The 27180-nt window shown below is 43.4% G+C and overlaps 1 protein-coding gene across 2 annotated transcripts in view; it reads left to right on the forward strand.

Annotated features, from left to right (window-relative positions):
• The window catches only part of LOC122797152, a 457322-nt gene that overhangs the window by 205193 nt on the left and 224949 nt on the right, over positions 1-27180 (forward strand). The window lies entirely within an intron of this gene.

Raw genomic sequence — 27180 nt, forward strand, 5'->3', positions numbered from 1 at the left:
ATCGATCAGTCAAGAAGTCCAAGTTCCGAATGGTCACCTTACAATCCATTCTCCCACTGCTGGAGAAAGGTGTTTGGATGTGCTCCATAGATCTCAAGGACGCCTATTATCACATCCTGATAGATCAGGCGTCCAGGAGACATTTGCGCTTCAGCCTGGGAGACGGTCATTTTCAGTTCTGCACTGCCCTTTGGTCTCACCACAGCCCCAGGGTGTTCACCAAATGTTTGGCGGTCGTGACTGCTCACCTGAGGAGTCTAGGATTCCAGGTGTTTCCGTATCTGGACGACTGGCTCCTAACTGCCACCTCCAGGCGTCTACTATTGCAGAACCTACAAGCCACCATATCACTAGGCACTTCCCTTGGAATCACCTTCAATTGGCCAAAGTCTGTGTTGCTGCCATCTCAGCGCATAAGATTCATCGGAGTAGAGATAGACTCAAACCAAATGCGGGTCTATCTTCCTACAGAAAGGATACAGACTATACAGGCTCAAGTCCGAGCCTTGCTTCTCAGATCCAAAGCTCCAGCCAGGATGGTCCTGCAGCTATTAGGCTCTATGTCGGCCACTGTTCTCCTAGTCCCTTTAGCAAGATTGCATATGAGAATTCTCCAGTGGCTCCTATCGACACAGTGGTCCTTTCAGGATCTCCCCCTCAGTCACCTCATACGGATCACGGAAACCTGCAAACGGGACCCTCGCTGGTGGCTGGTGCCCTCCAATCTGGATCAGGGACGACCCTTTGTTCCACCTCCTCCTATGGCCACATTGACGACGGACGCCTCCCAGACGGGGTGGGGGGTCATTACCTGGGCAGGTCAGTCCAAGGCAATTGGCATTCCGACGAGAGTCTCCTTCATATCAACATTCTAGAAATGAGGGCGGTGTTTCTGTCTCTACAAGCCCTCCACGATTACCTCCCTCAGGGCGTAATTGCCATTCACTCCGACAACATGTTAGTAGTCTGGTATCTGAACAAACAGGGAGGGACCAGATCCTACCCCCTTTGCAGAGAGGCCATGACAGTTTGGGAATGGGCAGTGGCGACCAGACGTTTTCTGGTAGCGACTCGTATCCCTGGGAAATCCAACGTGATAGCCGACAGACTAAGCAGAACTATTCTCTCTCCTCACGAGTGGTCTCTGAACGATGCAGTGACAACTCAGATCTTCAGCAGATGGGGAACTCCTTGTTGCGACCTTTTCGCAACCCCGCTGAACGCGAAGTGCAGAAAGTTCTTCTCTCTCACTCCAGCTCCGGGGGAGAGTCCTATGGATGCATTAGCCCATCTTTGGCCCACCGGCTTGCTATACGCCTTCCCTCCAGTTCCCCTCCTTCCCAGAGTGATCCAAAAGGCGTCTCACTTGGGGAGCAAAATGATTTTAGTTGCCCCTTACTGGCCTCGTCAGGTATGGTTCCCTATCTTGAAATATGCACTGGACGGCCCATGGTTCCTGGATCAGATCCCAGACCTATTAATTCATCAGTCGGGACAACTCCATCAGTCCCTTCACACTTTGAAGTTAACAGCTTGGCTCCTCCTCTTCCGACTATAGTCAGGAATCATACTTTAGACCCGAAGTCATACATATCTTATCCTCGGCCCACAAGTCTGCCACTAAGAAATTGTATACTAGCAAATGGAAGAGATTTGCTATTTGGGCTCAACTCCGGGTCTGGATCCCATCACTGTTCCGGTGTCAGAAGTCCTGAAATTTCTAACTTCCCTATTCAATCAAGGTTCTTCAGTCTCTACCATCAAGGTCCAATTGGCAGCTATTTCCAATTTTCATGAATCTATAAACCCACCTTTAATGAGCAACAGATTGTGTAAAACCTTCATGAAAGGTGCTGCGCTTTTACGACCTCCGATTTCTCATCCTGCTCCTCCGTGGGATCTCGATGTGGTATTACGTGCCTTAACCTCCTCCCCCTTCGAACCGGCAGCAACCTGTGATTTGAAACTTCTTTCTTGGAAAACTGCCTTTCTGGTCGCGATTACTTCTGCCAGAAGGGTTTCAGAGCTTCAAGCTCTGTCAAACCACCGTACCTGTTTTTTCACAAAGATAGAGTATCCCTCAGGCCTAACCCATCTTTTGTCCCTAAAGTTTGTTCCAGTTTTTGCCTGCAACAGTCATTAGAACTTCCAGTTTTCTTCCCAAAGTACTCAAACAAAGCAGAATACATCTCCCATACATTGGATGTTCACAGGCAATTGCATTTTTATTTAGACATGACCCAACAAACACGGAAAACAGATCAATTGTTTGTGTCCTTTTCGGATAATAAATTGGGCAAAGCTGTCACAAAGGTCACTATTGCCAAATGGATCAGGGACTGTATTAGTCAGGCTTATTCCTCTAAGCTTGCCATTAGTGACATTTGTGCTGCGGCTACGTGGTCTTCCCCGCACACCTTCATTTCCCACTACAAATTGGATCTGGCATCTCGGGGGCGAGCTTCATTTGGTTCCACAGTTCTCAGGAGTGTTTTCCAGTGAGCCACCCAGGAATCAGGTGCTAGGGACGCTGTCCCATCAGTACAGAATGTAGGCGAGATAGGATCACATAACATCTTTTAGTTATGTACTTACCATAACTTTAGATGTTTGGGATCCATCTCGCCTACATTCCTAATAACCCACCCTCCTTCCCCCTGCCTTGGAGATCAGAAGAGATCGGACGGTCCGAGTTCTATTGTTTCATCTTGAAACATCTGGCAATGTTATATAAACAGTTATGTGTGTATGCATGAGTGCGGACAAACAAGATCTGGGGAAGTAGCGGTGGTGCATCCTGGGATATAGAATAGCTCGGCCAATGAGAGACTTCGCTCTATAGCATAGCGTGCCGAGTCGGAGCCAAGGATCGGCTCCGAACCCATCAGTACAGAATGTAGGCGAGATGGATCCCAAACATCTAAAGTTATGGTAAGTACATAACTAAAAGTTCCAGTATACAGATTCCCCCTACCCTTGAGAATCAGGTGCCTCCCTAGCTACCTGCCTCAGGCCTTGCACTGTAGGGTCTGAGAGCTGAGCCTGTCTCAAGTCTCTCCTTGTAACCCTTCCCAGCTCCTCTACCACAGGAAGTCTGGCATCCTCTGACAGCAGTGCCTCACTGTCAGCCTGGGTACTACTACTCACCTCTACCGTTGCAGATGTTCATCATGATTCACTGTTGCAGTCATTACTCTTGGGTTATCCTTCTGGCAGGCTACCCGCAGTCGGCCAGAATTCCATAGTCTAGGTCCGGCGTTGGTTGCTGTCACCTCTTCCCTGACGTCAGTGCTCCAGCGGTATAAAAGATGCAGCCAACCCCATTTTTTTCAGTCTTTCTTGCCGCACGGCGCCCGAAGCAAAATCAGTTCACAAGTGCCGGTCGGCCAACTCCTGAGATTTTCAAATCTGAATTTCAGAACCGAAGTCTTCATTAAAGCTAAGTACCCCATTGGGGAAACTTTTTTCTTGCTCCAGTCCGATGTCAGAAAAAGTTAACAATTGTATTTTTTGTGGGAAGCAAATACCTCATAAGGATTTTTACTCTTACTGTATTCCTTGCCTAGGCCCTGATCACAATGTTGCTAGCTGTCAGTTTTGTGCTAGATTCAACCAACGCACTATCAAGCATTGGTTCGATTTTGCATTTCATTACTTTGGCAGACGATTTAATTATATAATGCCGGTGGAACAGCCGACAACCAGAGTTTTGAGGCGCATTTGCAGCCCCAGTCGTCGGTTCTCAGTGAGGCACATTTGCAGCCCCTGGCACCTGCTACCTCAGAGCCACAGGCCGCTACCGACTCCCAAGTGGAGCCGACTGGGTCTCTGGAAACTCAAGGTATTGGACACTCGGAAATCAATCCCTCAGATGGGTCCGGTGCCGCTGAGCAGGCATCGGCTTCTGAGTGTGTCTTCAGACCGACACAACTATATGTTAAGCCATCCTCAGCTTCAAAGACAAAGACTAAAGCACTAAAGACAAAGAAACAAGTACAGCATTCTCCTTTTCAGACTTCCGTGCCTAAAAGACAGATGCTCAAAATGGCCGAAGACCTAATTACTTTGATCAGGGGCTCCCATCCCCCAAGAGGCCTAGGCAAGATACAGAGTATGATTCTTCTGATCAGGTTTCTATTTCCTCTGATTCCTCTTCTGAACAGGATTACCCCATGCTTCCCTATGAGGATTCTGATGCTGAAGAATCCATTCCTTCAGCCTCTCCTGCTGAGGACTATTCTTTTGGGGAAACGCTGCATACTATGAGGGAGCATTTCCACTGGGAGAGCCAAGATTATTCTGAGTCTAAGAAAAGACTCAGAGACTTCCTGCTTCTTCCTCAGCACAGACCCCTAGCTATTCCACCTGTTCTAGACATTGTAGATGATGTATTTTCCGAGTCCGGACTGTCCCCTGACTCTTTACCTCCTGCACCTGCTAAGCCAGACAGATACTACAGGGTCCCGGATTCTCATAAATTCCTATATAAAAACTCTGCAGCAGACCCAGAAACTATTTCTCAGGGTCCCAAGGGAGTTAAAGCTTCCACTGCAAAAACCCTGTCCCCTCTGATAGGGATTCTAGGGCTATACTAGGGCTATAGATAGATGGGGAAAAAAGTTTACACTTCTGCTACCCTGGCTGTAAGGGCTTTAAATTGCCAATTTCATATGCTTAAATATCAGCAATATTTAGTGTCACTACTTAAACAAAAAATGTTGACAAATACTGAATGTGCAGAAAACAAGGAATTGCAGGATTTATTGCATGCAACTGAACAAGTGGGAAAGAATACTTTGCAATGTGGTTATGATTCACCGGAGGCCTCTTGCAGGGCCGCTGTTACAGGTTCTGTTATTAGAAGGCATGCTTGGTTAAAGGAACAAAATCTGCCTGATCATGTTAAAGCAAAATTATTAGATGCACCATTACAGCATGACACTTTGTTTGGTACTAAAGCAGAAGAGGTGATGAAAAAATGGAGGATAAAGCAAAATCCATGCAGACAGTAAAGGATTTCTTAAAGGTAAAGCCACCCAGGTTTAGCAGAAACTGGCCTTCTAAAAATTGGTCCTTTCCAGTCTCAGACAGACCACAAAGAGGCAGATACAGACGTCCCAGAGGCAGATCTCAACCCCAAGGCTCATACAGACCTAAACAATGGGGTGCTCCTACCTCCAAAAGCGGAGAAGACAAATCACAGCCTTACAGGAAACAGTCCCAATGACTTTCCTCTACCAGTTCCAAGCAGTTTTCTTTTGACAGCCCCCTTAGGGGGAAAGCTAGCACTTTTTTCATCAAACTGGCAAATGGTTACCCAAGACAAATGGGTTTTGAACATAGAGTCCCAAGGCTACAGGTTCCATTTTCACACTCTACCAAGGTCAAAGGGCATGCCAGACGTGCCACACAATCAATGGGCAGAGGCACAAAAGCAAATTACAGCCCTCATGGACATGAGTGCCATTCAGCAAGTACCACAACAAGAGCAGGGGCAAGGATTTTACTCCAGACTTTGTCTAGTACCCAGGAAGGACAAAACCTGGAGACCAGTTCTGGACCTGTCTATACTAAATACGTTTCTGGAAGTTCCAAAATTCAAGATGTTGACTCTTCAGCAGCTACTGCCCATGCTGGACAAGAGGGCTTGGCTCGTAACTTTGGACCAAAAAGAGGCATACCTGCATGTCCCAATCAGACAGTCTTGCAGAAGATACCTCAGATTCATAGCTGGCTCAATGCATTATCAATTCTCTGCACTGCCCTTTGGCTTATCTACTGCACCCAGGGTCTTTACAAAATGCCTGGCACCAGTAATTGTGTTTTGCAGACAAAAAGGAATTCAAATATATCCCTACTTGGATGACTGCCTAATTCAAGCAGAGAACAAAGACACTCTTCTACCAACATCTGGCATTTGAAAAAAGATTACTAATTGTCCTAGGGTACACAGTAAATGAAAATAAATCAAAACTAGTGCCCTCTCAAGAGATAATATTCCTGGGTGCAAGCTTAAATACAACTACCCAGATGGCTTATCTCACGCCAGACAAGCAAAAACAACTGACTACTTACTTCAAGAAATTGTCAACAAAAACCCACTTATCTGCAAGGAAAATCCTGCAGGCCTTGGGTTCCATGGCATCCTGCATTCTACTAATTCCATATGCCAGACTGCATATGTGGAAACTACAATGGTATCTGAAAAGTGTTTGGACTCAGCATTGCCACAGCCTGGAGACAGTAATTGCACTCATTCCCTGCCTACAACAGGAGTTTCTATGGTGGGCAGAAGCCTGTCACCACAACAAGGGTCTGCCATTCAGTTTACCCACACCCAGACAGACACTGACAACGGATGCATCAGGTTATGCCTGGGGGGCACATATGGCAGGGAAATGTATTCAGGGCACATGGTCTGCAAACCAGATGCATCTTTACATCAATCAAAAAGAGATGCTAGCTGTTCAAAACTCCCTGACAGCTTTCAAGGACCTTCTTCAACCAGGACAATTACTGATAAAGACAGACACCACTACGTTCATGTGGTACATAAACAAGCAGGGAGGTACTCATTCTTACCCCCTCTGCAGACAAGCAATGACCTTATGAGACACAGCATTGGCTTTTCAAGTTGACCTACAAGCACAATTCTTGCCAGGAAAAACAAAATACTCTGGCGGACGAACTAAGCAGAAACCTCATGGATCCCCACGAATGGAAACTGGATCCACAAGTCTTCAGGATGATAATATGGAAATGGGGATCCCCATTTGCCTCCCCTCAAAACTGTCAATTGCAGAGATTCTGCACAAGGATTTATCACAAGCAAGCATGGAAAGTGGACGCCTTATCATTCAGCTGGAAAAATCTAACAGTATATGCTTTTCCTCCTCTGCCTCTCCTTCCCAGAGTACTCCTAAAGGTCAGATAAGAGAAGACAAAAATGATTCTGATTGGGCCAGACTGGCCACACCAGCACTGGTACCCAATCCTAAAGAGCTTGTCTCAAGGTCCAGCATGGATATTGCCTCAAACTTATCACTTGCTGACCCCACAAAACAATCAGATCCTGCTCAGCCAACTCAGGACCTTAAATCTGGCAGCATGGCGGATAATGTAGCCATTCAGAAAACCCCTCTTTCAAAAGCAGTTATGGATGTTGTCTTGGAGGCCAGCAGGCCCAGTACTAGAAAATATTATGCAGAAAAATGGAAAAGATTCTGTGCTTGGAACCAGGAACAAGGCATTGACACGTCTGTACCAAATATTCCTCAGATTTTACAATACCTAACTGAGATGATGAACAAAGGCCTTTCTTCCTCATCAATTAAGATTCATGCCTCTGCCATTTCTGCACATTGCAATATGGAACCACCTATCTTTTCTCATCCTTTAATAAGGCAGTACCTCAGAGGAGCCAAAAACATTAGGCCTCCAAGGAGAGCACCAATTCTGGCCTGGGACCTCAATTATGTTTTGGAAAAACTCACACTTCCTCCTTTTGAGCCAGCATCAACTGTGGATATTAAATTCTTATCCTGGAAAACAGCTCTGCTCCTAGCCATAACCTCTGCAGGGCGAGTCTCTGAGTTACAAGCACTCATGGCTGTGGAACCTTTCATCATTTTTCATCTGGACAGGGTTTCTCTGAGGACAAACCCTACATTTATGTCTAAGGTGGTGTCCAGTGTGTCCCTCAATCAAACCATTCACTTGCCTACCATTTACCCAAATCCACAGAACAAGGGTGAGAAAATTCTGTATTCTTTGGACATACACAGGCAGATGTCCTTCATGGATGCATCTGCAGTCATAACAACTGGGTTGTCCTGTCGTCAGACCAGCTTCGTCGTCCCTTCCAAAAAGTCCGGTCGGCCTCGCTGAGTCCGGCTTCACTCACCCGGCACTGTGGGTCTTCGCCATAGCGCATCAGCCGAACGGCCATCCTCAGACTTTATTTCTTCGGGCGGGGTGGCGAAGCAGAAGCGAAGCTGTTGGGTGCCGTCGGTCGGTCGGATCAGAGATTACTTCTACGAATGCTTGGAGACTTAAAAAGACTCTTTCTTGCTCCAGCTTGGGTTCTTTTTCTTGCCGATGTCGATGTCAGTGGGAAATTAATTGTTTTTGCGTAACAGATTTAAACTTCTTATTGTTCGCCTTGTTTAGGCCCAGCCCATTGTTGTGCAGTAGCAGCCAGCCCTGTCGCGCTTCTTTCCACCCGGCCGAGCGGCAGGCATCGAGTTTGCAGAACAGTTTTTCGGTTCTGATTTTGCCGGCATTACGCCGCCCGATCCTCCGACTACCCAATCTGCCAAAACGAAGAATGAAAGACACTCATGGGTCCGGTGGCTGATTAAAAAAATGATTAAGCAAATCAAGCCCAGCGCTTGAAACCGAGGGTGAAAACTGATCAAAGTACAGCTGAATCTGAAATCTCACAATCTGCTACAACTGGGCCCTCTTGAATCAGCCTCACAGCCTCGCTATTTTATACGGTGGTTGTTCTCGCCTTATCAACCACCATTCCTTGAGCTTCCACCCCTGTATCGCAGGCCGGTGAGTGCCTCCTAAGGCCTCCAACCATAAGGCTCTCGCCAGCCCTAAGAACAGAAAGACTACTAAAACAGTGCCTGTTAAACCCCCCACCCCCAGGCCCTCTTTCTGTTCTCAGCATTGCTTACTTTGGCAGAAATTTTAATTTCATTATTTAATTGATCTCTCTCTCACCTGGCCCAGGGCCCCTCAGCCCCCAGAGAAGAGACCTAGCCCCTGAGCCCCCTGATGATTGGTCCTCTGATGATTCAGCTCCTGAATCAGAGATAACTGACCAGCCAGAATCCAATTTCTTCAATTTTTGAATTCTGATGCTGAAGAATCCATTCCAGCAGAGCCAGACTGTATTGTTCCTCCTTTGGGGAAACCTAGATGAGATGAGAGAGCAGAACACGATTTTTCAGGATTTTTTCAGACTCCAGAAAAAGACTTGGACTTCCACAGGCACCACATGCAGCTAGCTATACCTGCTATATCTTCCAGGTGGCTGATGTGGTGGATGATGCTTTCACGATGCTCCAGAGGCCCTGCCCCTTACTGCAGACCACCCCTGCCAAATTACAGACAGATAGATCACACTCACCACCTTTCATCTTACCCTTTACAACCCCCCACTTGCAGACCCTCAGGCTATAGCCACCACGATAATGTAAAAAACCTTACTATAGCAAAAAGGGCTATTCCTTCTGAAAGGGAAGGGGGTAAAAAGGTCTACACTTCAGCTACTCTCAGCTCTAGTACTTTTAAACAGTTTCACATGATACATACAGTTTATGTACAATACCAAGAGTAAAAAGCTAAACGCTGATGAATCTCTCAAGACTGATAAAATATAAATAACATACAATAATAACACAGGTTGATAAATAACATACAACAGGTTAGTATGATGCACTGGAGGTGTGCTTATGATGCACTGGAGGTGGCAAGAAGATCAGCCATGCCTGGCATGTTAAAGCTAAGGTAAGCTATGCGAAGGCTAAGTTGCTACCGATCATGTTAAAGCTAAGTTGTTGACTGCTTTTATGGAGAAGACAAGTTTGTTTGAAGAAAAAGAAAGAAAAGTTAAAGGGAAAAATCTAGATTTTAAGATTTCAGTTCAAAGTTTAGTTCAACCCCAAAGTTTAAGATCCCCACTCTTTAGCATGAATCCTCTCCTGAAAGGCAAAATCTCCAAAGGGCAGAGATAGAGCGAGGGCAGGGCGAGAACCCCTAGGTGAGACACAAACAAGAGGAGGGCGAAGGTACAAACCTGACAACAGAAGCAACCACAACCACACAGACAATAAATCCACACAGACTACATCAACACAACCACATCCAGGCCTAGGCGGGACCGCCTACTGAAAACAAATAGCACGGAAACAGTTAACAAGTTAACCTTAACTTCAACAAACTGGCAAACACATAACAAAAGACACAAACCATTTACAAACATGCAATCTAGGTTACCGGTTTCCTTCCAACACAAAGACCACCTCCGTCTACCAAATGCAAGCTAAACAACAACTCCAGCTCAGATAAATTACAAAGCAAACAAGAGAGAGCAAAACAAGAGAGCCAAGAAAGAGTGCCAACAGGTTCTACAAAAAAAGGGGACTAGTGCCAGACTAGGGAAAAAGTTTGGAAACATGAGAGTTGGCTGTCACACTCTAATTCAGAGCACCATAAGCCCTCCCATCAAACTAACCCCCTGTTCAAGCTTTCTTGCATGTACAGCAAGGAGCATGCTGGGTAAGGAGCTAGATGTAAGGATCATCCTCATGAGCGTCTCCTGCACGTCCTGAGCATCTCAATTCTCCAGATTATACCTCAGATCAATTGCAGGATCAAGGCAGCATTGCCTCTCAGCCCCTCCCCTGCGCCCAATCTATTCACATCCTAGTATTCACACAGGGCCTGAGCTACATGCTGACCTTGCATGCTACCTGCCAAGCCTGGGCAACCATAAGCTAGGACAACAAAGCTACAAGGTCATTTAACAACTTTAAGCACTTCATTTTTTCAAATACAAATTTATCACTACCTACACAAGCACTGGGATACAAGGTCAATTTACAAAAAAACAAAATGATTTAATCCCAAACAAGACACAGAACAAAAATTGCCACATAAACAACAATGTCATTCCTAGCTACAGAAAAGAAACAAGCAAACCTCTTTAAAAACATGGTAACAAAAACAGACAAGAAAACAGCAAGAATCCTATTGCACAGTGGCAAATTGCAGAAATATGGTGTAATTTTGGTCCCATTTGCCAGAAAACTGGAACAAGGACAGCAGCAGAACATCCCAACAAAGACATTAATCCTGCAACACAGGCACAGTTCCATGACAGAAACAGACACTCCCAGGCAACTTAGTCAAGGGAGTTCCAGAATCAGGCCTACTACACCAAAGCCAGCAAAGGCTCCAGAATGTCAAGGCTGTGACCATCCAAACAAGGATGGGGACCCACATGCTACCAGCACATGTTGACAAACGGAAAAAGGATTGTGGACACACTTTCAACAAGCAAGTGTGTACATCAACCTAAAAAAGATGCTGGCAGTAAACAAGGACACAACACCAAAGTCATCCAGAGTGCAAGGACCAACGACACATAGGACAGACATACCCACTGTCATGCTAAAATCAATGACCAGGGTCATACACTTCATACCCCCTGACAGAACATTTGTACAGAGGAATGAAACTGATCAGGCTGAACAACATAGCAGACAGTACCACATCAAACCGAAGGAAAATACTCTACGGACATCTTCAAGACCATCTCAAAGAAATGGGAAATGGAAGCGTAACTGACATCTTCATATCCATCAAAAAGATCTCGGAAAACCTCAGATAGATATTTTTGCATCACCTCAATCACACCAGTGGAAAAATTCTGCCTCCACACATTCCACCCTAGCATGGGCATGTTCCCTCTTCCTTCAGCTGGGGAAAGGCCTAAGCATATGCAGTCCCACCTCTCACCTTGATAGCTCAACTAAAAATCAACAATCAACGCCCAAGGACTAGCAGGATAATACTGATACAAGACTGGCAACAGAACAACCTGCTCTTTGATGCATTTCTCGAATTATATGGAACAACTAAAAGATAAGACCAAAATTGCCTCAGATATGCACATCACATATCATTCCAAACCATGAAACTTTGAAACTGAGCTAATGACAAGACACAACAAGCATTAACAGCAGGACCTCTGGAAGAGTCAAAGAGATTATGTTTGACTCAGAAGAAACCTTCAAATACAGCGAACTATAGGAACTAATGGAAAAAGGCTCCATTACGCTTCTACTTGGACAGAACTAAAGCTTTCAGAAAGACTGAGCAACTTTTAGTGCCATATGCTGCAGGATCACAAGGAAAGGCTATATCAAAACAGACTATTTCTAAATGGATAGGCCATTGCATCCGTTTCTGCTATTCTCAACATGGCAAATCAGTGCCTAAGGGTATTAGGCCTCATTCCACCAGAGCAGCAGCCACTTCAGCAGCCTTCTTCAGAGGAGTACCAACTAAAGACATCTTAAAGGCTGCAACTTGGAGTTCAGTGCACACCTTTACAAAACACTACCGCTTGCCTCTCTACTCTAAGTCCAGAGCAGGCTTCGCCACTGCAGTTCTGCAGGGCCTCATAGCCTCTCCTAATCCTGTTTAGCCTAGTCACCCATACTCAGCTTTGAGATTCATCCCAAGAGTAATGGCTGCAACAGTGAAACACGATGAACATAGTATAGTTGTGTACCTACCACAAATGTAGATGTTCGAGTGTATTCACTGTTGCAGTCCAGGTTACCCACCCACCATCCCCCTTCTCTTTGCTGGGACTTATCTACACTTCTTTATCCTATACAACCTTTTTGGTGTATTTGCTTGTAGATGAAGGAAATGTTATTTTTGTGCATGCATTTCTTATTGCTATATTTTTCAGCCTACCTATTTGGGGCACCTGACACTTGGGGCAAGAAAAACTGAAGAAAATGGCGTCGGCTGCATCTTTTATACCTCTGGCGCACTGACATCAGGAAAGAGGCGACAGCAACCGACGCCGGACCTAGACTTTGAAATTCTGGCCGACTGCGGGTAGCCTGCCAGCAGGATAACCCAAGAGTAAGGACTGCAACAGTGAATAAACTTGAACATCTACATTTATGGTAGGTATACCACTGTACTTTACCCCTGTCCAAGGGAACATCAGTACCCACAAGCAGCTGTGGCTCACATTCAGTCTCACTGCTACAGAGTAGCTCACTCCCTGAAGTAACCATCTCAGCAGACCTGACTCCAAGTATGCATTCTGTCTGGGTCTCCCCCAGGCTACCAGACCCACATGCTTGTCTCCTAGTTTCCCTGCATGTAACTGCATAAGTACATAGTACTTACTCATCCAAATCCTTCCCTCTCAGGACATCTGCAGGATGCTAGTTTCATACCCCTGTTGTCTCAAGACAACCTACTGTTGGCATTTTGTCTTTCCCACTTACTGACTCCCTCGCCTTTGGTTCCCCACCTTGCCTCCCTGGACACCTGTATGCCACATGGCCCCACTGTTTGCATTCAAAACATTTAACCCTTGCTCCTGGATGTGTACCTGAACTAGTGGCTTCCCTTGCTACTGGTGGAGTCTGTTGGGGCAGTCTGTGCTGCCCATCATGGGTTCCTTTAGACTCATGAGCAGTACTGGGGGTCCCCTTCCTGTGCACGGCTGCCCTGCTGGTCAGGTATAGGTCTCCCACCTTCCCCAACTCATCTGAAGTAGCACATTGTCTATCAGCTAACCAGATCCTCATGTCCTCAGGCAAAGTGCTAAGGGCTTGTTCCCTCACCAAAAGGTCTGCCAGCCTTTCAGAAGTGGTGACCTGACATCCACTCACCCAGCTATGAAAATAAGTGCTCAAGTTCAACAACATATTCACATACATTTTCATCTGCCTTGTGTCTATGCCCACAAAACATTTTCCTATACATTTCAGGTGTTAGCTTAAAATATTCCAACACGTTTTTTTACAGCAGTATAATCAAAACAGTCAGTGTCATGCATTTTTACTAAAGAAGTTACAGCTCTACCATGGAGTAAGGGTGTCATGAGCCGTGTCCAGAGCCCTTGGTCAACCTTATACTATTTACATACCCGCTCAAACATATGAATGAAGTGATCAACATTATCCCCCCTTTAAACTGTGGAAGAAATTTACTGACCTTTTGTGTTACTGGGGTCTGGTTACTCCCTTCCCCATTACCTCCATGACTCTGGCGAAGAGTCAGCATTTCCCTCTCATGCCTTCTGTGCCATTCATTTTCCTCAGCTTGTAGACTCCTCGTTTTCTCAGCTGCTTCTAGTTCCATATGCCTAGCCTCCAACTCAAGTCTTTTAGCTCCAGCTGGATTTTTAAGTCCACTGCATAAACGTTGCGCTGTCCATTCTCCATGGATATTGCATCTCCACTGTCAGTCTGATTGTTCTTCAGGCTGCTTTTTTCTGATGCAGCTGTAACCAAGGCTGCAATCACGTCTGCTTTAGTCAGGTTTCCATGCACCAGTCCCCTAGCCTGGCACATCTCTGCCAGCTGGCTCCTTGTCAGCTTTCTATACTCCACTGCTGACATGCTGCCTGCACACCCTGCCTAACACTAAGCTAACAAAAGAAATGGAACAATTGTGATCTGAACTCTTATACACTGTTTGTCTGTTTTAGAGTACAAAACACTTTCAGAGATCACTGTACATAAGCTACAGGAATTCACTCTACCCCACACTACTACAAGCCAATTAGTATGTGAAGTAGATCCCCACCACTGCCAAACACTTGTAATAGGATATCCCACCACTGCCACTATTTGTGACAACCGTGCCCTGGCCCAGCAATCAAGGAGCCTCAATCCTCACCACGAACACCAGGAAGGTCGTCTCTGAGAAGAGAGAAAAGGATAACTAATACACACAGTAAAGTACAATTTCCGTTAAGTGCACACAGAGATCACAGTCAGTCTGGGGCTGGTTGCGCCTTTGCTCACCAGGTCCCCAGTAAGACTCCCTACTGCTACAGCTGTAGGGTCCAGGTCTCAGCCTAGCTGAGCAAGCTAAAACCTCCAGTACCCTCTCTGTCCAGCCAGTGCTTCGTGTCCCTGCCCAAGTAGCTGACACAACACACACACACACACTTTGAGATAAGTATTTATACAACTTCACAGACACTCCTGGGAAAGGCTGACACAGGTTCTCCAGCTGTGCCCCTTTACCCCGACCATACGGTAGTAATCCCTGCCACCACTCAGCTAATAATATCAGTTACTAAAAGGTCCTTAAAAGGGTGTCCAGTTATTACTGTGCAGTATTATTATCCAATGGTAATGTGACTATTCAGTCTAGGCTTATTGGAAAGGCTTAGACAGTAAACTCTATAAATATAAAATGTACTCTAAAGCATAATTTATATTTACATAAACCAGCCACAGGTATAAGGTTTTAAAAATATATAATAATAAATAATTGAAACACAAGACAAAACTACTACACCACAGAAATATCTAAGAGTTCACAGATCACACAGAAACTTAAAATAATACAGTAGGACATGTCTCATTTAAAAGAAAAATACCTAATTAATCTTTACTAGCTTTAACTATTCCTACAAGAAATAACAGTGCTAAAACTTACATGTGAGCATAAGCAGAGTGCTGAGTTAGATATCCAAGATCAAAATGCTCCTCAGTCTCTTGTGAGAAATAGTATTTAAACATTACTAACAAACATGTCTCTAAGGCCCTCCCAAATTGCATCATTTTTGATACTTAGTCTGGAGTTCTCAGGCCACAAACTGCATTATTTAGCAATCTAACACCTGCTCAGAAACTTACAACAATGTAAGTTATTTCACATGTATACTGTAACAGAAACCAGAGCAATAAAGCAAATTCCACATCTAAATTCTGGTCATAAACTTTAGCCTTAAAACAATGGGCATGAAACCTTCATCCAGACTCACTGGAGCCGAATTCTAACATGTAAGGGTCACAACATGCTTCACTAGGCCAGTAAAGTGCAATGTTGTTACATATTTTGCAGTTCCACATTTCACAGTATTCTTTTTCACTCAAGAAAACATGCCTGTATTTTACATTTATTTACAAATGCCAGGATTATATATCAAATTCTGTTTGAGTAGGCTGGCAGCCTTCACCCATCTCTCCCCAATTGTCACAAAGACAACCATGATGTTGTTTTGGGAACCACTGAATACAGCAGAGAGACCAGTTTGGCATAATGTTTAAGGTCTTCGCCTCCCATGCACAAGGTACAAGGTTTGATCCTGACCTCTGACCAATGCCTGTTTGCACATTCTCGATTTGTCTCCCTGGGGTTTCTCCCATGTCCGAAAAACATGCTAAGTGTTTCCATCTCAAACTTACCAGTGAATGGAGCTGTGGGCAGCAGCACAGACAGACTCTACATGGTGCCCTATAGGGGGGAGAGTTGTACAGACCAACCACTTTGGGCACCTACTGTGATGCGCAGTATCCTCAAGATAGGAGAACACGGATCACAGACTGCATGTTGTGGCAGCTCTAGCCACTTAGCAGTGTAAAATATGGCTCTAGGTGATTCAGTCATGTTGAATAATGTCGCCAAAATGGGATGGGTAGTTATTGGTAATAAGTGGGTTGAGGACCCGGCCTACTCTGACCCAGGCCAGGGACCCTTGCTAACAGTGGGAGAGGTATATGTGCCTCTTTTGGCCAGTGTGTGCCTGCCATAAAGCCCAGCAGCTCTTGGTGAATAAGCTACTGGTGTCTAGTTGCCAAGCCTGGGTTACCTGGGATAGCTCTGTTGAGTGAAAGCTGGACGTAAAACCAACTAACCTGCCAAACATGAACTGAGAATTGCTACTCTTAATGTAGGTTCATTGACAGGATGCAGTTTGGAAGTGGATGACATGATGACATGATTGAGGTTGGATATCCTATGTATCCAAGAGATGAGATGGAAGGGCAGTGCAACAAAGCCACTTGGCTTGGGATCCAGACTCTACTACTCAGATGGGGGACAGGCTAGAAATGGTGTAGAAATTGTGACGAGAGAAAGACTTCAGAAGGCAGTACGAGATATCATCAGAATTAATGACATCATGGCAGTCAGACTCCAATGTAATCATAGGCCAGTATTCATAATCTCAGCCTGTGCCCCACAGCAGGGTTGTGATAGTGAGGAAAAGAGTGCATTCAGACAGCAGTTGCAGGACCTACTAGATAAAGCAGAACAACATGAATTGTTGTTGATAATGTGTGACTTGAATGCACATATCGGGACAGACAGAACAGGATATGAGGACTGCCTGGGTCCACATGGGTGGGGCAACAGGAATAAAGAAGGAGAAGCCATTCTAGACTTCTGTCTGGCAAATGGCTTGATAGTAGCCAACACATGGTTCAGAAAGAGAGACAGTCACAATATCACGTACAAGAGTAGCCAACATGCAACTCAGGCAGACTTCCTCCTAGTAAGGAAAAGGCTCAGGGGTAGAATCCATGATTGCAAAGTCATCCCCAGTGAAACAGTCAGCCCACAGCATAAACTACTAGTTGCCACAATCAGCTGCAAGCAGTGGTCAGAAAAGACTCTAAGGTCAACAGAGACCAGGCTGAAGACGTGGAAGTTGACTGGAGAGAAAGTACAACAGTTCAAGGAAATACTCAGGGCTCTAGTACCCAAGAAGAGGAGGAAATGGGTGGATCTGAACAAGAATGGCAGCGCCTAAAACTCCATGTGTTAGGACTACAGAAAAGATATGTGGCCGAGCCCGGTATGGAAATAAGTTACGTAAGGGAAGCTGTTGGTGGAATGCAGAAGTCCAGGAACTCATCAAAAGAAAGGAGGAGTGCAGGAAGAAGTGGCGGATAGAAAAGACTGACTAGACTATGAAGGACTACTGGTTGGCTAACAAAGAGGCTAAGAAAGAAGTTGCAGTAGCAAAGAATAGGGGGATCGGAGGCACTGTACCAACTTCTGGAAAGTGACTCAGTAAGTGACACAAAGAAACTATCAGGTTGCAAGGCAAAGGCAGAAAGATAAAAAGATAGACAGATACTCTTCAAAAGGGATGCCAGTAACAACCTGCACACCAGTCCACAGGACATCAAAGGCAGATGGAAGGAGCATTTCCAGCAGCTTCTGAAAATGAAGAAAACTCCACAGAAGCTGTACTGCCCCAGAAACCGCCTACAATGAGAGAAGAAGAGGAGCCCACCCTGGAGGAAGTAAGAGCAGCGCTAAGGAAAATGAAGTCAGGGAAACAGCAGGGTCAGGTGAGGTCACAGCAGATATGATAACGATGCTGGGTGAGATGGGGGTGAAGCAGATATGATAACGATGCTGGGTGAGGTGGGGTGAAGCAGATATGATAACGATGCTGGGTGAGGTGGGGTGAAGCAGATATGATAACGATGCTGGGTGAGGTGGGGTGAAGCAGATATGATAACGATGCTGGGTGAGGTGGGGTGAAGCAGATATGATAACGATGCTGGGTGAGGTGGGGTGAAGCAGATATGATAACGATGCTGGGTGAGGTGGGGTGAAGCAGATATGATAACGATGCTGGGTGAGGTGGGGTGAAGCAGATATGATAACGATGCTGGGTGAGATGGGGTGAAGCAGATATGATAACGATGCTGGGTGAGGTGGGGTGAAGCAGATATGATAACGATGCTGGGTGAGGTGGGGTGAAGCAGATATGATAACGATGCTGGGTGAGGTGGGGTGAAGCAGATATGATAACGATGCTGGGTGAGGTGAGGTGAAGCAGATATGATAACGATGCTGGGTGAGGTGGGGTGAAGCAGATATGATAATGATGCTGGGTGAGGTGGGGTGAAGCAGATATGATAATGATGCTGGGTGAGGTGGGGTGAAGCAGATATGATAACGATGCTGGGTGAGGTGGAGTGAAGCAGATATGATAACGATACTGGGTGAGATGGGGGTGAAGTGGCTCCTTAGGGTACTAATAGCAGTGTGGAGAGAAATGCGTAGCCCAGATGACTGGAGACTAAGCATACTTGTGCCAGTGTACAAGAACAGAGGACAGCCACAACTGTAGGCAGTACAGAGGCATCAAATTCCTATCACATTGCATGAAAATTCTGGAGAGGGTGATTGATAAATGGATACGTAGAGTAGTAGATTGTAAGATGGGAGATGAGCAGTTTGGATTCAGATCAGGATGCAGCACAATTGACCTGATGTTTGCAGTGAGACAGATACTTGAGAAGAAGCTAGAGATGAGGAGAGTGTCTGACTGGGCATTCCTAGACTTGGAGAAAGCATATAACAAGGTCCCAAGAAAGCTGATCTGAGCTGTGTATCTGTGCTGTAGTTTGTAGACCCAGAAGCACTGGTAGAATTAGTGCAGGCTATGTACAAGGACCCAGTGACTCAAGTACGAACAAAATGTTCGGCCTCACATAGGGGCTCCCAGTGGGTGTGGGTGTACACCAGGGTTCAGCTCTGAGCCCACTGCTGTTCATACTGGTAATGGACTACATTAGTAAACAGGTTGGTGGGGACAAAGTTGCTGTATGCAGATGATGTGGCATTACAGGCAGACTCTGAGCTAGAACTTTAGCAAAGGATAGGAGAATGGAATGCAAAACTGAAGGCACATGGGATGAAACGAAGCACAGATAAGATGGTGGTAATGGCAGCAAATTGGGGGAAATCAGACGAAACTGAGAATAGAGATAGAAGGGAATGTAGTAGAACAGATACACAGATTCATGTATCTGAGAGGGGTGGTTGAAGAGGAGGGTAGTCTGAATGAAGAGGTCAAAGCTAGAATTAGAGGGGCTGCAGCCAGCTGACATAGTGTGTCAGGTGTAGTCTATGATAGAAAAATGCCAAAGAAGCTGAAAAGTAAGGTGTGCAAGACAATGGTGCAACCAGTACTACTGTATGGTACAGAAACCTGGGCAGTAAAGGCAGAACAGTTGAAGAAGCTAGAGGTGATGGAAATGAAGTGCCTAAGTAGGGTGGTAGGATGCACACTGTGGGACAGACGAAGAAATGAGGACATAACAGCAGAAGCCAAAGTAGCTTCATTTGCAGAAAAGATCAAAGAGAACAGATTACGGTGGTTCGGACACGTGCAGAAAAGCAAAAGATAATCTGTTGAGGAAGATTTGGGACAGACAAGAAGAAGGTAAGAAGAAGCGAGGACGTCCAGCAAAGAGGTGGATGGATTGTGTGAAAGAAGATTTGCGAGAGTCAGGCATGAGTGTTGAAGAAGGCGGGAGCATGACACTGAATCAAGAGAGTTGGCGAGAGTTAAAACAGTGCCTCAACCCCATGTAGAAAAAAATGGGAAAAAGGGGGCTGATGATGATGATGATGATGATGAAAACAGCAGAGAGCAAAGTATAGCTATTGGAGATGTAAGCCAGCCTTTTGGAAACCAGCAGAATGTTAATGTCAACATGAGCTTCCACAAAGCCCTAGAGCATATGACCTTTATTTTTCTGATCGTATCCTTGGATAGGCTACATGTGAGGGAGAACCGGTGGTTCCTAAAATCTTCCTGAAATTTGCATCCTGAATGAGACCCTGCCAGTGTTTCCATGCAACTAAGAGGAGTTTATTTGGTGGGCAGGTATTTATGAATGAGTGTTTACCTTTTTGCACCATCCATACTGAACCAGTTGGACCCATGCAATCCCTTAAAGGTCTAGAGTAAGTAGATTGCTTCCAAGAGGTGACTCTGGATAGATCTTAAGGAAATGCTGCAGTAATCATAGTCATTTGGATTTTTGGTAAACTGTGGAAGTGGAGGATGCTGTTGCAAAAGTCATGGACATTCAGAATTGCCATTTAGCTGAAACACCTGATATACTTAAAGGGGGATTTGCATATATCCCATGAGGCTTCTGATGCAAGAGGTTTAAGGTATCACACAGTTCGAAGTCTAGCTTTGCTAGATTTTTCTTTGTGTTTTTTTAACCAGTTGGTTATCTGTGTGACCTTCTTACTCTTTGTTTTAGTTTTCTACAAGAAGTACAGAAAGACACTTCTAGGTCAGATTAAGGCTCACTGTTTGATAGTGGTTACTGTTTCAGCTTCCTTCTTCTGGCTTGTCTCAGTGCAGAAGATTTGCAAGGTAGCCACTTGATCTTCTATCCACACATAGTCCAAGAGTAGTGCAATGTTGAGAATTACTGTTCTGCAAGGACTCATCTAAAGGGACTCGACAGGATGACCAGTGTTTTTTAATGTCGACCTCCCATTTCCTGATATAGCTGTAGAAGTCATCCCATATGGCAGGAATTCTCCTGCAGTAGTGGTCCATGTTAAGAACATAGTGCAGTTGTGTGTGCAACTCACCATTATGTAGGTGCTCCGGTAGGATCATTGCTCCAGTACAAAGTTGCTACTTCCTTCTCCATTTTTCTAGGATAGTTTCAAGGATGTCCAAGGAATTCTAAATGAAGGAGCTCAAATGGCAGCTAAAAACAAATTCTTTAGCCAATTTTGGCTTAAATTAAGTTACAGCTATTGATAGTGTACTGAAAATGAGGTAATTTCTTTAAGTTTAGGGATGTGTGATTTATTATTGTTATAGTCAACATAAGCACATATTAAAAATATTTTTTTTTATAATTTTAAACTTTAAGATATTTATTGCACTTCAGCTTAAACGTTTTAACTTTTTTTAATATGGTTGCATTTTTTTGCCATTTTGACATGTTTTTTATACTGCAATGGAAGGGTTGAAACCCTTGTGTATTAAGTAGTAACATTTGTACTGGTTTGATTACTTGCGAGAAGTTGCAAACTATTTAAGGAGTTATAGTACATAGCTGTGTATTCTGATGAAGTCCCGTTTTACTAGGGGCGAAACTTTTAACTGTATGCTCAGTTTTTGGCAATTTGTTTTTTTGTTTGAATAAAGAAGCAGTAGGATGCTCCTGGTTGGCCGTTTTTATCATTCTACAGTAGTAAAGTAGGGGTAGGAGCCAAGTGAAATAGTTACTGTCAGCCTCTGCCTGCTTTTAAACTTGGCACCTAAGGGCACGGTACTGCATTTGAGGCTCTCCATAACATGCCCTTTCAATGTGGGAGGCTCTTCCCTGTGAAGGGCATAACCATCTTCCCAGAAAAAAGAGCAGAAGATGGAATCTGCAGAGCTGTGGAAGTCAGGCTAGTCAGTTGAATATTTGCGTATAGTCAATCCTGATACATCAGGAAGCTACTGCAGTAGTTGTCCCATATAAACATCTATTTTTAAGGTCATCTGATGCCATAGAACGCAGGCTGCAGGATTTGTAGGGCTGGCACTGCCAAGGCCACTCCACTTTAACTGTTCAGCATGCCAAACATTTCCAGTTTACTAACTCTTCCTGTTACACCATAATGCTCTACATTCACCTGCTTCTCCAGTTCTTTTCCACTGCAGAGCTTTGAGCAGGCATTTCAGATGTACCATTTTGTAAAATGGCCAAGGTATTTTGTTGTGTTTTGTGATTCTTTAGGTTTATTTCAGTTACACCTTTTTATTCTGACTTTATTTTTAGCACTGCAGTTTACATTTTTTTTTTGGAGAAGCTGTACTTCTCCTCACCAATCAGGGCATGAAGCATGGCTGAACCCATTAAGGAACCTATTTAAAATTGTTTTGGTCAGATTTACACATTTTTATTATTTGTTTATTTCTGTATTTCATGTTTCTGTTCCACCTGCAACTAAGTTAAATTAACTCAGTTTGTGTACCTTTACTTATCCTTCTAGTCCTCTAGCATGGCAACCTCTTGGGCTACTTTCTAAGTGGTGTGGCTTATTTCCATTTTGTGCCCTTAAGGGATGGCAGCTCACATAGTTCCTTGTGTAATTTAAGGGATGAGCTCTAATTTTTGCAGTCTTTTTTCAGCATCTCTACCTTTTGTTGATTGTCAAGTGAACAAGGTTTCAGCTCATCAAATACAACTGGTTGAGTTGCACTTCGCCAGTTTCAGTTTGTTATAGAAAATCATTACTGGCACTGTTTCTGTTACATCTGTGGCACAAATTCACCATTTTTCACTTTCTCGGTAGCTGTGTGACAGTGGAGATTGTTCTCAGACCACCCTTACTTTAAATACAGGTCTGCAGTACTGAGGTGCAGAAGAGCTTGCTTCACCCCTGCATAGACTTCACTGGCCAACTAATACTGCTTGTTTTCATTGCCCAGTTAATTATCAAATGTGTAGCCTGCAGATCCAAATATTATCTTAGTGCCTTATTACATCACTCATTGAATCTGACAGTCTGTCGTTGTGCCTTATTATGCCAGTCATTGAATCTGACACTCTGTCTTAGTGCCTTATTACACCAGTCATTGAATCTGACACACTGTCATAGTGCCTTATTATGCCAGTCATTGAATCTGACACACTGTCATAGTGCCTTATTACACCAGTCATTGAATCTGACACACTGTCGTAGTGCCTTATTACTCCAGTCATTGAATCTGACACTCTGCCGTAGTGCCTTATTACACCAGTCATTGAATCTGACACACTGTCATAGTGCCTTATTATGCCAGTCATTGAATATGACACTCTGTCATAGTGCCTTATTACACCAGTCATTGAATCTGACACACTGTCGTAGTGCCTTATTATGCCAGTCATTGAATCTGACACTCTGCCGTAGTGCCTTATTACGCCAGTCATTGAATCTGACACTCTGTCGTAGTGTCTTATTATGCCAGTCATTGAATCTGACACTCTGTTGTAGTGCCTTATTACGCCAGTCGAGTCTGACACTGTCGTAGTGCCTTAATTACGCCAGTCATTTAATCTTGACACTCTGTCGTAGTGCCTTATTATGCCAGTCATTGAATATGACACTCTGTCATAGTGCCTTATTACACCAGTCATTGAATCTGACACACTGTCATAGTGCCTTATTACTCCAGTCATTGAATCTGACACACTGTCGTAGTGCCTTATTACTCCAGTCATTGAATCTGACACTCTTTCGTAGTGCCTTATTACGCCAGTCATTGAGTCTGACACTCTCGTAGTGTCTTATTACGCCAATCATCGAATCTGACACTCTGGTGTGTGTCATATCAAATCCTAATCTCCACTTGAAAGACCTCAGTGTTTTCTAATCAAAGAGATAAAAAGTGCTACACTTTTTCCCATCTTATACAGACTTCTGCCTGGAGATATCTGTCTTACCATTCATGCAACATTGCTCATTTGGGGAAATGTTCATCTGTCTGTCTGTGTCAAGCAATATGTGCAATTTATTATTACCAGTACATTGTAGATTGTAAAAAAAAAAAAAAAAAAAAAAAAGCAACCACCACAAGTTCCACTGAAAAATTTAATAAAAAGCTCTCTCTGACGTCTCGGCCAAAAGCCTTCAAGGAGTATAATACAAGTAAAAAATGTGACCAAATATATACACAATTACAATTATTAATTAACCATTCAGCATTAGCAATTAATTAAGCAATGCTTTCCAATTAAACTCTTCATTTAATCCATATGGAAACATTGTTTTAAATTTTAAAATATACATTGCTTCTTTTTTTATTAAAACAGACTTAATATCTACCTTATAATTTATAGGTAGACAAACTTGCTCTAAAACAGTTGCTTTGAGATAATTACTTATGCCCCCATGGAACTGTGCAAAGTGTGAAGCTGCAGGACTATCCTCCTTACAATTATTTATATCTCTAATATGTTCTAGAAGTCTTAACTTAAACGCCCTTTTTGTCTCCCCAATATAAAACTTTTTACATGGACATTGTAAACAATAAATCACACCTACTGTATTACAATTAAAAAAATTCTTTGTAATAAATTTTATATTATTGATTAGATCAAAAAAAGGCACAATAAATTTACAGGCCTTGCATTTCCCACAGCCAAATGTGCCTATTTTAGTAAGATCTTTGTACAACACAAGGGGGGGGTATACTAAATTTACTCTTAACTAAAAAATCTTTAATACTTTTACCCCTACGATATGAAAATTGCAAATTTAGCTTCAACCAGTCTTGTACATTTAAGGAACATAAATAGTTCCAAAATTGCCTAACAATCTTTACAAATACATCAGTAAAAGAGCCAAAAGTAGTCACAAAATATATAGTCTCCTTTATGTCACATACTTTGTAGTATACAATACATACATTGTAGATTGTAACCTGTTCTGGTGTTTCACTTGGTATAACCTACACATTCTTAAACAAAGCATCATCTCAGTGAGAATTAGATTCATATCAAATGTGCCTTTGAGGTTGTCATCCAGGGCATCAGCAGAACTACTAGTTTCTAGATGATGGGTAGTAAACATATACTGAGAAGTAATATTTCTACATTATGTCAAAAGACAAAATAAAATGTGAAATTCCAAAATAATGTAACCACAATATTGTACAATTAGAAAACTAATACTGCTCAGAAAGTGAAGGTCCAGAAAGGTAACACCACAAATGAGGTATATAAATAAATCTGCATTTGTTCATCAGCGTGTCAGTAGGTAGATCAGAAGTATAGAAAATAAACCTCATTTTGCTATACTGAGACTTCTGCAGATACAAACCTGAGGATAATTTAGAATCACCTATCGGTTGCATTCCTTGCTTGAAAAGCATTCGTTTGTTAGAGACAGTCACATTGGACAACAGTCTTTTACGCTTGTCTGGTTGTAGGTTACCTGATGAGTACTAAAGTTTGCAGGGCACAGAATACATGTAGATAGCAACGTGATCTTATGAGGTTGTAATTTAGAAAATTAATGTTTGGCTATATTGGGACTTGTGCAGATACAAACCTGACTCAGGTAAGGGATAATGTAAAATCATCTAGCAGTTATACCCATTACCTGAGAAGCATTCATCTTTCCGAGGCAGTCACATTGGGCAGCAGTCTGTTATTTATGATTTGTTGGTACTTTCATGATTACGACTAAAGTTTGCAGGGCAGAGATTATGTGTGGAGAGGACGATGATGTTGTGGTTAAAGTTTAGGATCAAACTAAAAGGAAGAAGCTCAGATGTCAGTGAAATATTTTATACAGTAATAGTAGTGAATGCATACTGAGACACCACATAAGAAAATTACATTTGAAATGGACAGAGAAAAATGTAGCATAAATAAATAACAAATAATAGTCTTTCCTAACAGACTGTTTAAAACTACATGTGATTAGCAATTGAAAGAGTAGAACAGGTTTCAAGCCATATGACACATGCATGATGAAGCACTGCACATCAACACATAACACAGAAGAACTGAGGTGTGGGAAATAAACTTAAGTCCCTGTCTTATTACACAGACCACGTGTAGCATCAAGCCTTACAGGCAGAACATAAATCTCAAAAAGCTTCTGTCTGTAACTGTGTTTATTTGCAGAAAGGTTCAGTTCTCTGCGTTAGGCAAAATGTGCACTTTATTATTGTCAATACATTGTGGATTGTAACCGCGGTAGTGGTGCTATGGCAGCGTTGTCGCCTCACAGCAAGATGTCCCGTTCGATTCTCAGCTAGAGCATCTTCTGTGTGGAGGCATGCGTGAATGGGCGTGTCTTCGTTGAAGGTTGTGCGTCAGGGCTGGTAACTCGGCATGTAAAAATCCGCTACCAAACATTAGCGGACCGGAGTTTCGCTGTGGCGACCCCTAACCGGGATAAGCCGAAAGACAGAACAACAACATTGTGGATTGTAACTTGTTCTGTTATTTAACTTGCTACAGCCTTCACATTCGTAAACATGGCGTCTTCTTGGTGAGATTTGGGTTTATATCAAGATTATTATTGCAGACTCTCTTCCAGTACATGAACTACCACATTGTAGATGTGATGTAGTAAGGATATACTGGGAAGTGATATTTGTACATTATATTAAATGACAAAATAAAACGTGAATAATAAATACTACATCAGTTTTTACATAAAGTATAAGCATAATATTGTACAATTTGAAAACTAATTGTGCCCAGAAACTGAAGGTCCAAAAAAGGTAACAACAAACACGAGGTATTCAATTAATTTCTTACTCAGTAATGTAACAACAACTAAGTCTGAAGAATGCAATATAAGCCACAATTCGCAGTTCTAATATTTGTACAGATACAAACCTGACTAAAGTAAGGGATAGCATGCAATCATCTATCAGTTTCATTCCTTGTTTGGGAAATGCTTGTCAGAGGCAGTCACATTGGGAAAAAGTTTATTTATGTATGGTTCATAGTTATCTGATTAGGGATAAACTTTGCAGAGAGCAGATTACATATCAAAATGATCCCAGGAGGTTTTAGATTAAGATCACACTAAAAGGTAGAAGCTCAGATATCTAGATGTCAGTAGAAGATTTAATAGATTAAAACCCCTGACTGCATCCTGAGAGACTGTATAATAAAAATTACACTGGAATGGATAGAGAAAAATATGTCATAAGTAAAGCACAAATGGATCCATCCTAATAGACAGTTTAAAAACCAAAGGGGATCAGCAATTGAAAGACTAGAAAAGGTTCCAAGCCATATAATGCATGCATAATGAAGCACTGCATATCAACGCATAAAGCAGAAGAACTGCGGTGTAGAAAATAAACTGAATCTCTGTTTTATTACA

The sequence above is a fragment of the Protopterus annectens genome, chromosome 3.part0 (genome assembly GCF_019279795.1).
Source record: "Protopterus annectens isolate FY-2018-M chromosome 3.part0, PAN1.0, whole genome shotgun sequence".
Classification (NCBI taxonomy): domain Eukaryota; kingdom Metazoa; phylum Chordata; order Ceratodontiformes; family Protopteridae; genus Protopterus; species Protopterus annectens.